The 13,109-nt window shown below is 37.4% G+C and overlaps 1 long non-coding RNA gene across 1 annotated transcript; it reads right to left on the reverse strand.

The window, feature by feature from the left end:
* Nucleotides 1–12,008: 12,008 nt before the first annotated feature.
* LOC123663222 lies at nucleotides 12,009–12,902 on the reverse strand. Its single transcript, XR_006744631.1, has 2 exons — nucleotides 12,817–12,902; nucleotides 12,009–12,125 (listed from the first exon to the last, which is right to left on the reverse strand). It is a non-coding gene; the product is annotated as an uncharacterized LOC123663222 (long non-coding RNA).
* Nucleotides 12,903–13,109: the final 207 nt, after the last annotated feature.

The following is a 13,109-nucleotide window of genomic DNA, read 5'->3' on the forward strand; positions in this document are numbered from 1 at the left end:
TTGTACCTGTTGCGCTGGCGCTTGCGGGTTCGAGCCCTACACATGACAAACATTTGTATAGCCCATAAAGGTGTTTGCCGTGGTCTGGGTGTTTGTGCAGTCCTTCTGGGTCTCCCCATCGTGCCTCGGAGAGCACTTTAAGCCGTCGGTCCCGGTTTTCCGATAGTAGAGAATATATCCAACCCGCATTGGAGCAGCGTGGTGGATTAAGCTCTGACCCTTCTCATACATGGGGAAAGAGGCCTATGCCCAGTAGTGGGATATTATAGGCTGAAGCGTAGAGTTTAAGTATTATGTAGTTTGGACTTTTTACAGATATCGCAAGTGCAGACGTTATTTGCATGTAATTTCACAGATTGTCTCGTAATTGTGGTTACACTTTACCTCATATACAGATTTGTGAATTTTAACAGATTAGTGCGAATACGACAGTCAGATGTAAGTTAAATCTGTTGCTAATTGGGTAATCTATACATAATACATAATAAAAAAATAAACTTGAGAGAGAGAATATAGGGATTCTTACAGTTTTTTTTTTCCACCCCTAATTAATTACTTAAATGTTCAAATTAATATGTATCTATTTGTGGTTCTGGTACTGAAATTAACAGTAATTAGTAATCATTGTTGTGTGGTTACGGCTATAAAGAATATAGCCACTCTCTTCCCGTGGGTGTCGTAAGAAGCGACTAAGGGATAACACAGTTCCACTATCACAATGGAACTTAAAAAGCTGATCGATGGCGGGATTACCGCCCACTTCAACTTCATCCTCATCAACCACTGGCTTTCAAATACGCAGGCCGAAGACGGGCAGCAGCGTTTTCGGGGCGACAAAGCCAGTCATGCGGTCACCAACCCGCTTACCCAGCGTGGTGGCTATAAGCAACACAGATGAGTTTACGCCATTTTTGGCGCGAACTTGTGGAGGCCTATCTCCAGCAGTGGACTTCGATAGACTGAAATGATGATGAGTGATGATGATGATCAGTAATCATAAATAAATAAAATAAATGTCTCTATTACAGTGTTCAAGAAACAGAAATATTCCGTGGATGGATCTGCAAGCACATTACACTCGCTTAACTCGCCTCGTCAGAACAGTTGACGATTACATCAATCCATTTGTTTTTTTGTCATTTCTATCAAATATGATATTTATGTGTGATCGTTTTTGTGTGGCAATTCAGTAAGTATATTATTACAACTAACAATATGTCAATTTAATTATTTCACTATCAAATCCATGTCCGACCATATATATACTAGCTGACTTCGCAAACGTTGCTTTGCTATGTTATTAACCCCCTTAATCCACACCACCTTATTACTTAGGGGTATGAAAAATAGATGTTGGCAGATTTCCTGACATACCCGATATGCACACAAAATTTCATAAAATTCGATCCAGCTCTTTCGGAGTAGTATTGTAACTAACATTGTGACACGAGAATTTTAGATGCTCGTATAAGAAGATTATAAAAAAGTTGAAATTAATGTCGAATTGAAAAGATTATTTATCACTGACACTTTAATATAATAGTTTTTTATTGTGTGGGTATAATGAATTAAAATCAATAATTGTGTTTGCAGGCAAACGAAGAAAAACAAACTTCAATTATATTGACAAGTAATACAACGTAGGTAGATAAAAAAATAGTCAAGTAAATACGCATTATCAAAGATTACTCCAAAAGTTGTAATCAGATCTCAATGAAATTTAAATGTGACCACGTGATAAACATCGGCTTTCAGTTAAACTAAAAATTATTAAAATCGGTACACCCAGTAAAAACTTATGCAAATTTTCGAGAGTTTCCCTTGATTTCTCTGGGATTCAATCATCAGATCCTGGTTTACTTATCATGATACCAAACTAGGGATATCTCCTTTCCAACCAAAAAAAGAATTATCAAAATCGGTTCATAAACGACGGAGTTATATATATTATCCCCGAACATACATAAAAAAATATATATATACATATATACGGTCGAATTGAGTAACCTTCTTTTTTGAAGTCGGTTAATAAAATCATTTTATTTTCAGAATGTTTATACAAAGTACATCTGACAGTCGGAAGCACAACATATTTATCAGGTCTTGACATCACTACTAATATAATTAAGCTTAAGATTTTATTTATAAATACGCACTTATATCAGAGCACTCAATTGAAAATTAGTTCGTGTATTGAAATGTTAGTAAAATTGAAAATATTGGCTGTGAATTATGTAAGAACACAGCAATGATAAAAGAACACTAAATTTTATTTGGCTTGCTCTGTTTAAGTAATTATTTCAGTAATTTTAAAAATTGTTAATAAGCAATAGTTACATTTTTATGTTTTCAGCACTGAATGGAATTTCCCTTTAATCATTGTAGTGCAGAATGTAGTTCTCATTATTAAGGCTTTGACTGTATTCGTCCTTACTACACACCTTCATAATCTTAGTCGTGAGCCCTTGAAACTTTTGCACACGTTGCCAGATTCAGCGTATACATCTGAGGTAAGTTCATTTTCACTTTTGTTGCAAAATATAATACTATTTTTTGTATTATTATTATTTCCTTATAATACTATACTTATATCCAGCTAAATCTTACATTATTTACATGCGTAATAATCGTTTTCTTAGAAATATATTTTTTAATATTGTCTATATTACTACCAACTTACTCCTCCCAAGCAAAGCAACCTATTCGAATTTTATTTTGACATCTCGAGAATACTCTCAACGACGGCGGTGTCTCTATTATGAATCGCCATCTCGAGACCATGCTCGAGGATGTCTTTTTCCGTAGCCTCCGCCGCCCTCCCGACGAAACGACAGATCGCGTCATCTCTGTAGTCGGTGTAGTAGACACAGGCCTTGGTGTGTCTAGTCACCGCGACTATCGCGTGCGAAACGCTGTCATGTATTCGCAGCCTCCCACTCCTCGTCTGGATGACGATGACACTCTCACTCGTCTGGCCCTGCGCCTCGTGGATAGTCAAGACACGCGACCCCTGCCCTTTCCCGTATCCCCGGTCCACCAGCAACTTCTTCTCTTCCTGCGTAAAGACCAAGTATAGGGTCCAGTTCTGTCTTGCAGAGATTTGCGCGCCCGTGAAGCTTTCCACGCGCAGGGAACGGATTATTGGGCTTGAGCTATAAATATCTTTGTAGACCTCGCTGATGGCGAAGGCGACATCCTTGGGGTTTCGGTGCGTACAAGACAGCTCCCACGATATGCCTGTTATCAGGGTTGGTCTGCTGTACCGCATCTTGAACAGGTTTTCCCTGTCGATGTACGGCAGCTGGTTAATATCTCCGATGAGGACCACCTTCTTGGCCCCTGATAGTCGGGCTGCCATCACTATGGCCAAGAAGTGGTTCATGAGGGCTTCATCTACCGTAAGACGGCTGATTTTTGCGCCCCCTCGAAAACCATTGACCAGTACGGAGGCCATAGTGCGCACCTTAGATTTGGCTTTAACGCCATAGCGGTGTGCCAGCTTCTCCTTAAGTTCTTTGGCAGCCTCGACTGTGGTCGTAATGACGATTTCCTCGTCCTCATCGAATTCCCCGACTATGCGAGTTGTCTTGCCACATCCTGGAACCCCATTTATCCATTCCAGTGAAGGTAGCCCCCAGACCACGGAAGAATCATCGGCGTCACGGTCCCCCGTGATGGTTTGAGCCATCCGGAGTATCCGATCATCCAGCATTACTCTCGTGCATCTGGCCACTACCACCACCGGGTCCCCTGGTGGTGTATTGAAGATCTGAGGCTCTTGTTCCTGCCCCTCAGACTCGACCGCGCTCACGAAGCCTGCTGTGATGTTATATGCAGCCATGTACCTCCCCGACATATTTCCTTTGAGTATCTGTCGAGTGTCGTTGTTGTAAATGGCTGCTTCGGCTTCTTCGAGTTCCACCTCCAGTAACTTTAGGTTGTTGTACTGGTAGGTCTGCATGATCTTATTGCATGTGGCCAGGTTCACCTCTCGGTTTGCCTTTGTTATGGCCAGGAACTCGGTAAGGGCATTTTGCGCGTGTTTAGACGGTGTGGACGCTGGTCGAAGTTTTGGTGGTGTTACTTGCCCCATATCGGCCCTTGTTCGAACAGTTGGTGGCGCCTCCGGGTGCTTCGAACTTTCGTCCTCGGTGAACCTTTCCAACGCCTTAATTTGCCGCTCTCTTGTATCGACCTGATTGGGGGACAAGTGGGGCGGTTTTTTGCCTCGTTTTGGGGAGATCGTCGATTGGATAAACTTCGCCATCGACATCAGGCTCGGTTTCGGTGTGGCTTTTGTCCGATTGCTTAACTCAGCCTTTTGGGCCTCGACCTGTTTCTGTAGGCGCTCCGATCCGCTGGGTGTGGGCTCTTCAAGAGCCGGCGATGCGGGGGGTTTAGATGTACTGATCTTGGGTTTTAGGTAGCCTAGATCCTCCCCCCTGTCTTCGTATATGATGACCTCGTTGTTCAGTGAGGCCTTTAGACACCCGTACCTGTCTGATACGTTGCCTTTGTCATACCCGACTCTCATTGAGTCCACACTGATCCTTCCGGGGGCCCACCGGAGGCCTCGTCCAGCCGCTGTAGCCACAAACTTGACTGCGCGAAGGCAGACCTTTCTCCTTCCTCGAAAAGCACGATTGTTTTATTTTTCAACCGCACCAGACGGTAAATTAAGTCGTCCTTCGGTTTTTGCGCAAGCGCCTCGATCTTAGAGCGCTTTATGCTTGTGTTTTGCGTGCTACCTGTCATCAGCAGGGCAAGCCCCGGCGAGACCACCAGACGATCCTGACCTTCGGAGCGACAAAAACTCATTCCGACTCTCTCCGCTTCGCTGTCCATAAACAGAGCCACGCATCTGGTCTTTATTCCCACTTCACCGCTTCCTTTCCATTCTTTGAACAAGGCCACTGGTGTTTTGCTGTGAGTAGGTTGCGGAGGTACGTTTTTATTGGCTCTCTTCTGGAACAAACTCTGCAGAGAAGACGGTGTGGTCTGTGTTATTTGGCCACGCAGCGTTTGGGTATTCAGGGGCTGAGAAGCAGTTGCCCCAGGCTGGTAAACGGTATATGGGTACGGTATATATAATATAATACTATTTAATTTACAAGCAATACAGCTAAATAATACTAAGACTAGCAGTGTCGTGCTCAAGTGAGTAAGTTGGCCAGATATATTGGGGGTAAGGTCGGCAACACGCTTGCAGTGTTTCTAGGGTTTGGTATAAAAAATATGCGTATTTAACTGACTTTAGCTTAATTGATGATGTTTTTAGTTTGTTACTCGTCAATTTAACTTGAAGTCTTGACAGGTACAACGTTTCCTGGATCAAGTATTTCACTCCAAGGTCTGGCTCACTGGATTTGGACTTTTTCACGTGTCGATAGAAACTATACGGACGGTTCGTATTTCTATTCAATATGTAGCTAGACTTGCATTTAAAATACAAATTATAGCATATATATTGTTGTATATAATACTGTGTGGCTACGGTACTCAAGAATATAGCCACCCCCTCTCTTCCCGTGGGTGTCGTAAGAGACGACTAAGCGATAACACAGTTCCACTACTATCTTGGAACTCAAAAAGCCGACCGATGGCGGGATAACCATCGAACTGCTGGCTTTGAAATACACAGGCCGAAGACGGGCAGCAGCGTCTTCGGTGCGACAAAGCCAACCCTGCGGTCACCAACCCGCCTGCCCAGCGTGGTGACTATGGGCAAAACACATGAGTTCACGTTATTTTTGGCATAAACTTGTGCCTATGTCCAGCAGTGGACTGTATAGGCTGCAATGATGATGATGATATAATATTTAAAGTCAGGTAAAAAACTTTTAGAAATTGGATGACCTGTATGCTTGTAGCTTTGTAACCTTAATATAGATTTTTTACCTGTATGATTTCAAAATTTGAATCAGCTCTGATTAAAAACCAATTTCTCTAAAAAAAAAACAAATACTTTTTTATATTCGTGTTCTTTATTCTGCTGCATGTGTATATAAAATAAATAATACAGATTTGTTGTCGTTAAGTAGAGATCATATTGTAATAATATTATAATCTGAACGACATACAAAACTATATATTTATGTCTCTTGTAAAACCGTTTTATATTTAACTGCAATTGCTGTGATCAGGATGCTTAAAAAATTAGAGCACATAAGCTTTATAAGATGTAAATAAACAATTTAAAATTTAATATAATAATGTTTCATTTCATTACAGGTTCTTGAGCAAATATTTACCTATGGGTTAATCCTTTTGCAGCGATCTATAATGGAATAATGATTTTTAAATGTTAAAAACTACGATACTACCCACGTCGTGCAAATAAAGCTCATAATAGAAGTGTTCACACTCACGTACACATGTACACAAATAATTTTAATAATATATTTTTATTCACGCTTCTTATGCGGTTTTATTTGATAATTTTAACTTAGTTAACGAAATCATATCACTACATAGTATAAAACAAAGTCGATTCCCATTGTCTGTATACTTAGATCTATAAAACTACGCAACTGATTTTGATGCCCATATTTTGAATACTATACCTATTTATTTAATATTTAGTATCAATATTGCATCCATGCAATGCCGAGGCGGGTTGCTAATCAAAAATATATAAAGATTTATAGCGTCATATAAAAAAAATGTCAGGTAAGAAACATGTATCATAACAAAAAAGCAATCTATACTAATATTATAAAGCTGAAGAGTTTGTCTGTCTGTCTGTCCGTCCGTCCGTCCGTCCAAAAATTAGACACAGGTGTTTGGAATTACTTAAAGAATACAGGTTTTTACTAGCTCCAGTACAAACAAATTTCTTAAGGCACACGTGGTACCTGTATTTCCTGGTCATTAGATGGTAAATTCAAACTTGTCTGTCTGTCTGTCCGTCCGTCCGTCCGTCCGTCCGTCCGTCCGTCCGTCCGTCTGTCCGTCTGTCCGTCTGTCTGTCTGTCTGTCTTATCCAATTAATATTTCTTTCCGATTTGGATGCCTGTACTTGCGGATCTCCCCACCGTGCCTCGGAGAGCACTTTAAGCTGTCAGTACCGGTTGGTAACATAAATATCTGATAGCAATCGTTACTAATAGTAGAAAATATATCCGCCAAGCTGCAGTGGAGCAGCAAGGTGGATTAAGCTCCAATCCTTCGCTTACTTGGAGCAAGAGGCATATACTCAGCAGTGGGATGTAACGGTCTAAATCTTAATCTATTTATTTTTTTCAATTTAATTTTTAAAGGCTTATAACTCACGATAGCATATTCTTTTCAAAGTTGAATTGTCAAGACTTCAAAATGTTTATACATCAAATAAGAACACAATCGACCCCCGAACGATACAAAAGAACAAACGAGAACAAAGTTAACTCGTTCCGATTAGGTCTTTGTTTCAAGTGTAGTGTATTTGGTCGTAGCACAGTGCAGTATATTTAATTCTTATCGTATGTGTATATATGCTATCTTTACACAACATTGTAACCTTTACGTGTAGGAGTTCTACCTTTAGAGACTTAAATTAAAATGAATTTAAGTGTGTAACATTTACATCACTCGTTTATTTATTTATTTATTTATTTATTTAGGATCACCAGTAATTGTTAACACTAATTACACAATAACGTAAACCTAATCTTAATAAATACTTTAGAGCTAAGTGTTACAATTTATTAAGGTGAACACCACATGCAAAAAGAAGCGTTACATTCCAATATAAAAAAAAAAACATATTTAAAATGTATAAAAATCAACAGTCACCAATCATACATAAGAACATTACGTTTACATTGTAGGTTTACAGTTTGGTTTCGTGTATTTCGACTAAAAGTACGAAACATTGTACTGTTTTCTTAGAATATATATTTTTAGGAAATTAAAGAAGAAGATGGTATACTTTTCGGCTTGAAGGTATATTTCTCTTTCTCATCGTCTCAGAGTACTCAGTCTACTGTGGGCTTCAGTGGTAATGTTGACTGAACAAGTAAACACGATTTATCATGAAACAGGATTCACTTAACAGAAAGACAACGCAGCACGGAAGGCGGGATAGTTATTAGTTAAGAGGGCGAAGACTAACTTCTTAGCATTCGATGGATTCACGGTTCACCGTGCGGGTACCGAATCCATCGTGTGGCAGAGGGAGTAACTCAGAGCAGTGCCTAGGACTTGCGACCCAGGTGTAGGTTTAAGGAGGCCCCCTTTGCAATGCGCATCAACGCTCACCTTCACTGCTCGAGTTATACGTCCCGCCTAGCCAAATTAATCGTAATAGGTAATAATTAATTCGATTGCACAAATTAATTATTGAATGAGTCTAGGTTAAGCTACTAGCAGGATACAACAAGTGTATCGTGCCAAGCCAGAGCCAAGACTGCCTTAGCCGAGGTGAAACCGTTCGTTTTATACACGACAGAACAATTCGAGTAATATAATAAATGAGGGTAGGTGACTATCGAACGATGTGCTAGGTGGCGCGTCGATCACCTCACTACTCTAACAGCTAATAATTGACAACTGACATTATCTGAATACACCCAAGTCAAATACTTGACGTTGTTGCATGACGTTACAAAACGTATTAGCGGGTAGGGAACTATTTTTATTAACACTGTTGCACGACGTCACGAAACGTATTAAAATAATCGATATCATGCTAACAATATATATATATATATATACAACTTCTATTCCCTTATAAGACCACCTCGCAAGATGCAAAGCCTTTTATCACCCCTTGGTCGAAGGCACTACAGATTTACAGGTACAGAATATTGTCTAGTAGAAGTAGATATTTATATAATAAGCTTATTTTCCGTATATCCGTATGCCATATTCCGTGTTAATAAGTAATGAAAATTTTAAAAAATGTTTCCACAGTGAAAAGAAAAATCAATAACCTCTGTGAATAACTAACCCTGCAAACTAACTACCTGTGAACTAGCTAACCCTGCAAACGTTGTTTTGCCATATATGTTAATAACCCCCTTGATCCCCCCCCCTTTATAACTTAGGAATATGAAAAAGTAGATGTTGGCCGATCCTCAGACCTACCCGATATGCACACAAAATTTCATAATATTTTATTAACCCCCTCAATCCCCCCCCCCCCCCCCCCCTTATAACTGAGGGATATGAAAAATAGATGTTGTTCGATTCTCAGACCTACCCAATATGCACAAAAAATTTCATGAGAATCGGTCAAGCCGTTTCGGAGGAGTTTAACTACAAACACCGCGACACGAGAATATTATATATATTAGATATATAAAAGTGAATGTTTATCTGCATGTCCTTTATAGAATCGTAAACTATGCATTTGATCATGTCATGATCTTCAGCAAAGTGTTTTGCATGAGCCCACAAAGGTTTCTGAGTTGGTACGACGTAACCATATAAATATACTGTAGTTGTTCTTATCAATGGTTGCGGGTTCGATCCCCGCACATGACAAACATTTGTATTGGCCATACAGGTGTTTGCCGTGGTCTGGGTGTTTGTGCAGTCCTTGTGAGTCTCGCCACCGTGCCTCGAAGAGCACGTTAAGCCGTCAGACCCGGTTGTTATCATGTACACCTGATAGCGATCGTTACTCATAGTAGGGAATATATCCGCTAACCCGCATTGGAGCAGCCTGGTGGATTAAGCTCTGATCCTTCTCCTACATGGGGAAAGAGGCCTATGCCCAGTAGTGGGATATTACAGGCTGAAGCATGTGTTCTTATCAATTGTAACTTTAAATTATAACAGCTCAATACTTTTTGAGATATGTAGATTTTTTAAACGGCTTGTTATTCTTATTACAATAGTACGATAAATGAAAATCAAAATTATTTTATTTAGAGTAATTTTTTTCATCGCGGTGCTGAGTTAATAAAACAATAGCATTTAGATGGGTCGTTAATGCATAAGCATTATAACATAAAATTTTATTTGAACTATACTACTTAATTCTTCACTAATTTAGGACGTAACGTAAAATCTGTTCAATCTGTGGATGCTTTAGAGTCTATAACATTTAAGTCATGACTGATGACATGACATGTACATGAGCCAAATGTTTATAAGACATTAGTTGATTACTTAAAATTGGAATTGGAAAATTATACAATGTGTTGCTCTGAAAAAACAAAGATTTTATTATACAATTTTTCTTTATACAATATGATACAAAATTAATTATAAAAACCCTTAACCTACTTGAAAAAACAAAGAAACGACATTTAAAGCTATTTACCAATTCCTATACATAAAATTAAAATTAAATATTTCTTTTATATGTGACTATTATGAAGTGTCATAAATCTCTTTATAAAACAATACATATTACTACTGCTATAAAAAAGGTACTATACAAATATACAAATTCAAAGGAATATATTCCTTTATATGTTTTTAAATTGGTACAACCAAAAAAAGCAGTAAAACGCGCTAGGTACAGCTAGTGTTAAATAAAGACAAAAGTTTCATTTCAATGTTTGATTCATCTTCCAGCTTCTTTTTTGTCTTCAGTCAGACTTAACATTACGAAAATTAACAATCACCGCCTTACCAATTACTGTCTTACTCAAGAATAAGAACTGAAATTTGATGGCATATTAGTTAAATCCGCTTCAGAGGTGCATAGCTCTGTTATGTTTCAGTTTCATTAATATTTCGAGTTAATTCACAGTGTACTTGTTTAAGTTGCTTGCTCTTACATTTGAGTACATATTACTCCAAGAGTCATAACATCAAAAGTCATAAATGTTCGCCATTAATTTAGATATAGAATTTATAGCCTGTCTGACTCTAATGTCTGTCTGAATATCCACAAATCAATTAAAAACAAATATATGTATAGTTCAGAATATTCTGAAATATTGAGTTTCAAGATTCCGCCCTAACAAACATGCATAAAAAAACTTACACACATTGCAAGCTAAACAGACCTTTTACGAGCTGTAATTAAAAATTTAAATTAAATAGAACCAAAAAATTATGAAAATAAAGAACCTTTTTTTAATTTTTAATTTTGACAACAGACGTTGATAATTAATTAACAAATGATATGCGTGTGTGTGTCAAATATATGGTAGTATGTGTAGTGTTTTTTTATTGATTTAATATATTTTTATGCATAATTTAAAAAAATAGCATTCTGCACTCCTTATCTATATAAACTATAAGTGTGCGAAATTTTATACTGTTCCGTCCGCGCAATTTTCGTAAAAAGGGTTACAAAAGTTTTGTTCCACGATTATAATAATATAGATTTATTAGTCTGCAAGAAAATTTGTTTAAATGTTCTTCAAAAACAGGGTCATAAAATTAATTTATTAGACTTTTTTAAGTATTTGCTTTTACCAAAGGCTTAGTTGAGTTGGATAATTACTTATTGAATAATTGAATAATAAGTGACAGTTCATAAGTGATTTTAAATTTAAATATTGACTTTGAGAGATTATAGTAAGTTTCTGTTTTAGATTTGGAATTTAGCTGTAATATTAGTTACAAAAAAATCAAGTTTTAATTTTTATAGGATAAGAGTCAGGTTAAAAGATTCCTCGTTCGACCGAAATACGCAGCAGACGCAGTATTTTTTCGCAAAGATTCTTCACAATTTCAAGTAAAATTTTATTCAAATCTTTAATCTCTCAATCTATGTAATGGGAGATTGTATTTTTCGTTCTTTTTTTATAACTTGACTTAGCTTTTAACCTTTGCATTATATGGTATAGTCTTTTTGAAGACAATTGTCCGAACATAAATATTTGTGAAAATACAAATATTCACTACGAACCGGAATCGAAATCACAACTGCAGGTATTTAGCACCTACAGGGCACACTAAAAATATTTTGTAAAAATTGTTAACAGTTCGTTAATTAAGCTCTTTGCCAGTCTGTAGTCGTTTTACTACTTTTCTCTGATTAAGAATGTATTTGCAATAAGATTTAGCTGAATTTAAAGTTACATCTCTAGGGGTTTCATTTAAATGTAATGAAAGAGTAAAAGTGAATGTCGGAATCATTTATTCATACTGTGCACCAATGTAACAGAAGTAGAATTAATCAAGTGACATATAGAACTGTCTACTCTTCATACACCTCGCTATATGAACCATTTGTAGAACTGAAAAAAAGTGTTATTTTAAACATTAATAACTTTTCCCATGAAATTTCTCACGAAAGTAAAAACAATTTTCATTTTAAAACGAATGGCCTACTGACTTCAATGATAATAAGCGCTCTTTTCGGTCGTGTATAGTGAGTTCAATTCACGCCTCGAATCTAATCGTAAATATTTCCACTTGTATATAAAAAAAAAACTATTTAAAAATAGACACGTATATCAGCCGAAAGTTAATTAAAATAAAGGCATGAAGTAACCCACATTAAGAGCTGATAACCATGTGTGTTTGTTGAACATATTTATTTATTACAATTTCATTACTTTTAGGCAATTTTTGCTAGTGAATCGCAAGATTAGATCTTTAAATAAAACAAAAAAAAACCCTTAAAATTTTCATATAATACTAAGTAACCAGTCTATTCGAAAAGCCAAGAGTTCCATATTTTTTTAGTTAAGTAGTGAAGTATTTTTAAAAAAAAAAACGAATGTCCTTTGGACCACACGACTTAAGTAAAATTTACGAAACGTAACTCTCTCTCTTTCTATCTCCACTAACTTATATTCCCCTCTCATTTTTCGTCCGCCTCGCCCAATCACACTTTTCGTAACGCTATGATCATGCATTCACCAGCTTACTCCCCGAGTCAAGCGTACGTAAAGAAATTTCACTTCAAAAAACCTAATAACTTACTCAACTTATCTCTACATATAGTTCGTCTCGCATGACACATATTTACAAAGAACTGATAGCCCCGTTTGTATCTACTGAACATCATACAAACTGGTTCAGTATCGTTTTCTGGTAAATCTTGGCAAACAGTCTTACACGGATCAATTTGTTGTAGAGGAAACCGAGTCGCTTGAGTCAACATCGTTGATAGGAAGACTGAAAGGAAAAAATATTAAACAACGTTTTCGGATTATACTCCTCAGGTCAGGTCAGTCACTTCCATGACCATGGTTGCTGTAAAGTATCCGAAACGT

The sequence above is a fragment of the Melitaea cinxia genome, chromosome 2 (genome assembly GCF_905220565.1).
Source record: "Melitaea cinxia chromosome 2, ilMelCinx1.1, whole genome shotgun sequence".
NCBI classification, from domain to species: Eukaryota; Metazoa; Arthropoda; class Insecta; order Lepidoptera; family Nymphalidae; genus Melitaea; species Melitaea cinxia.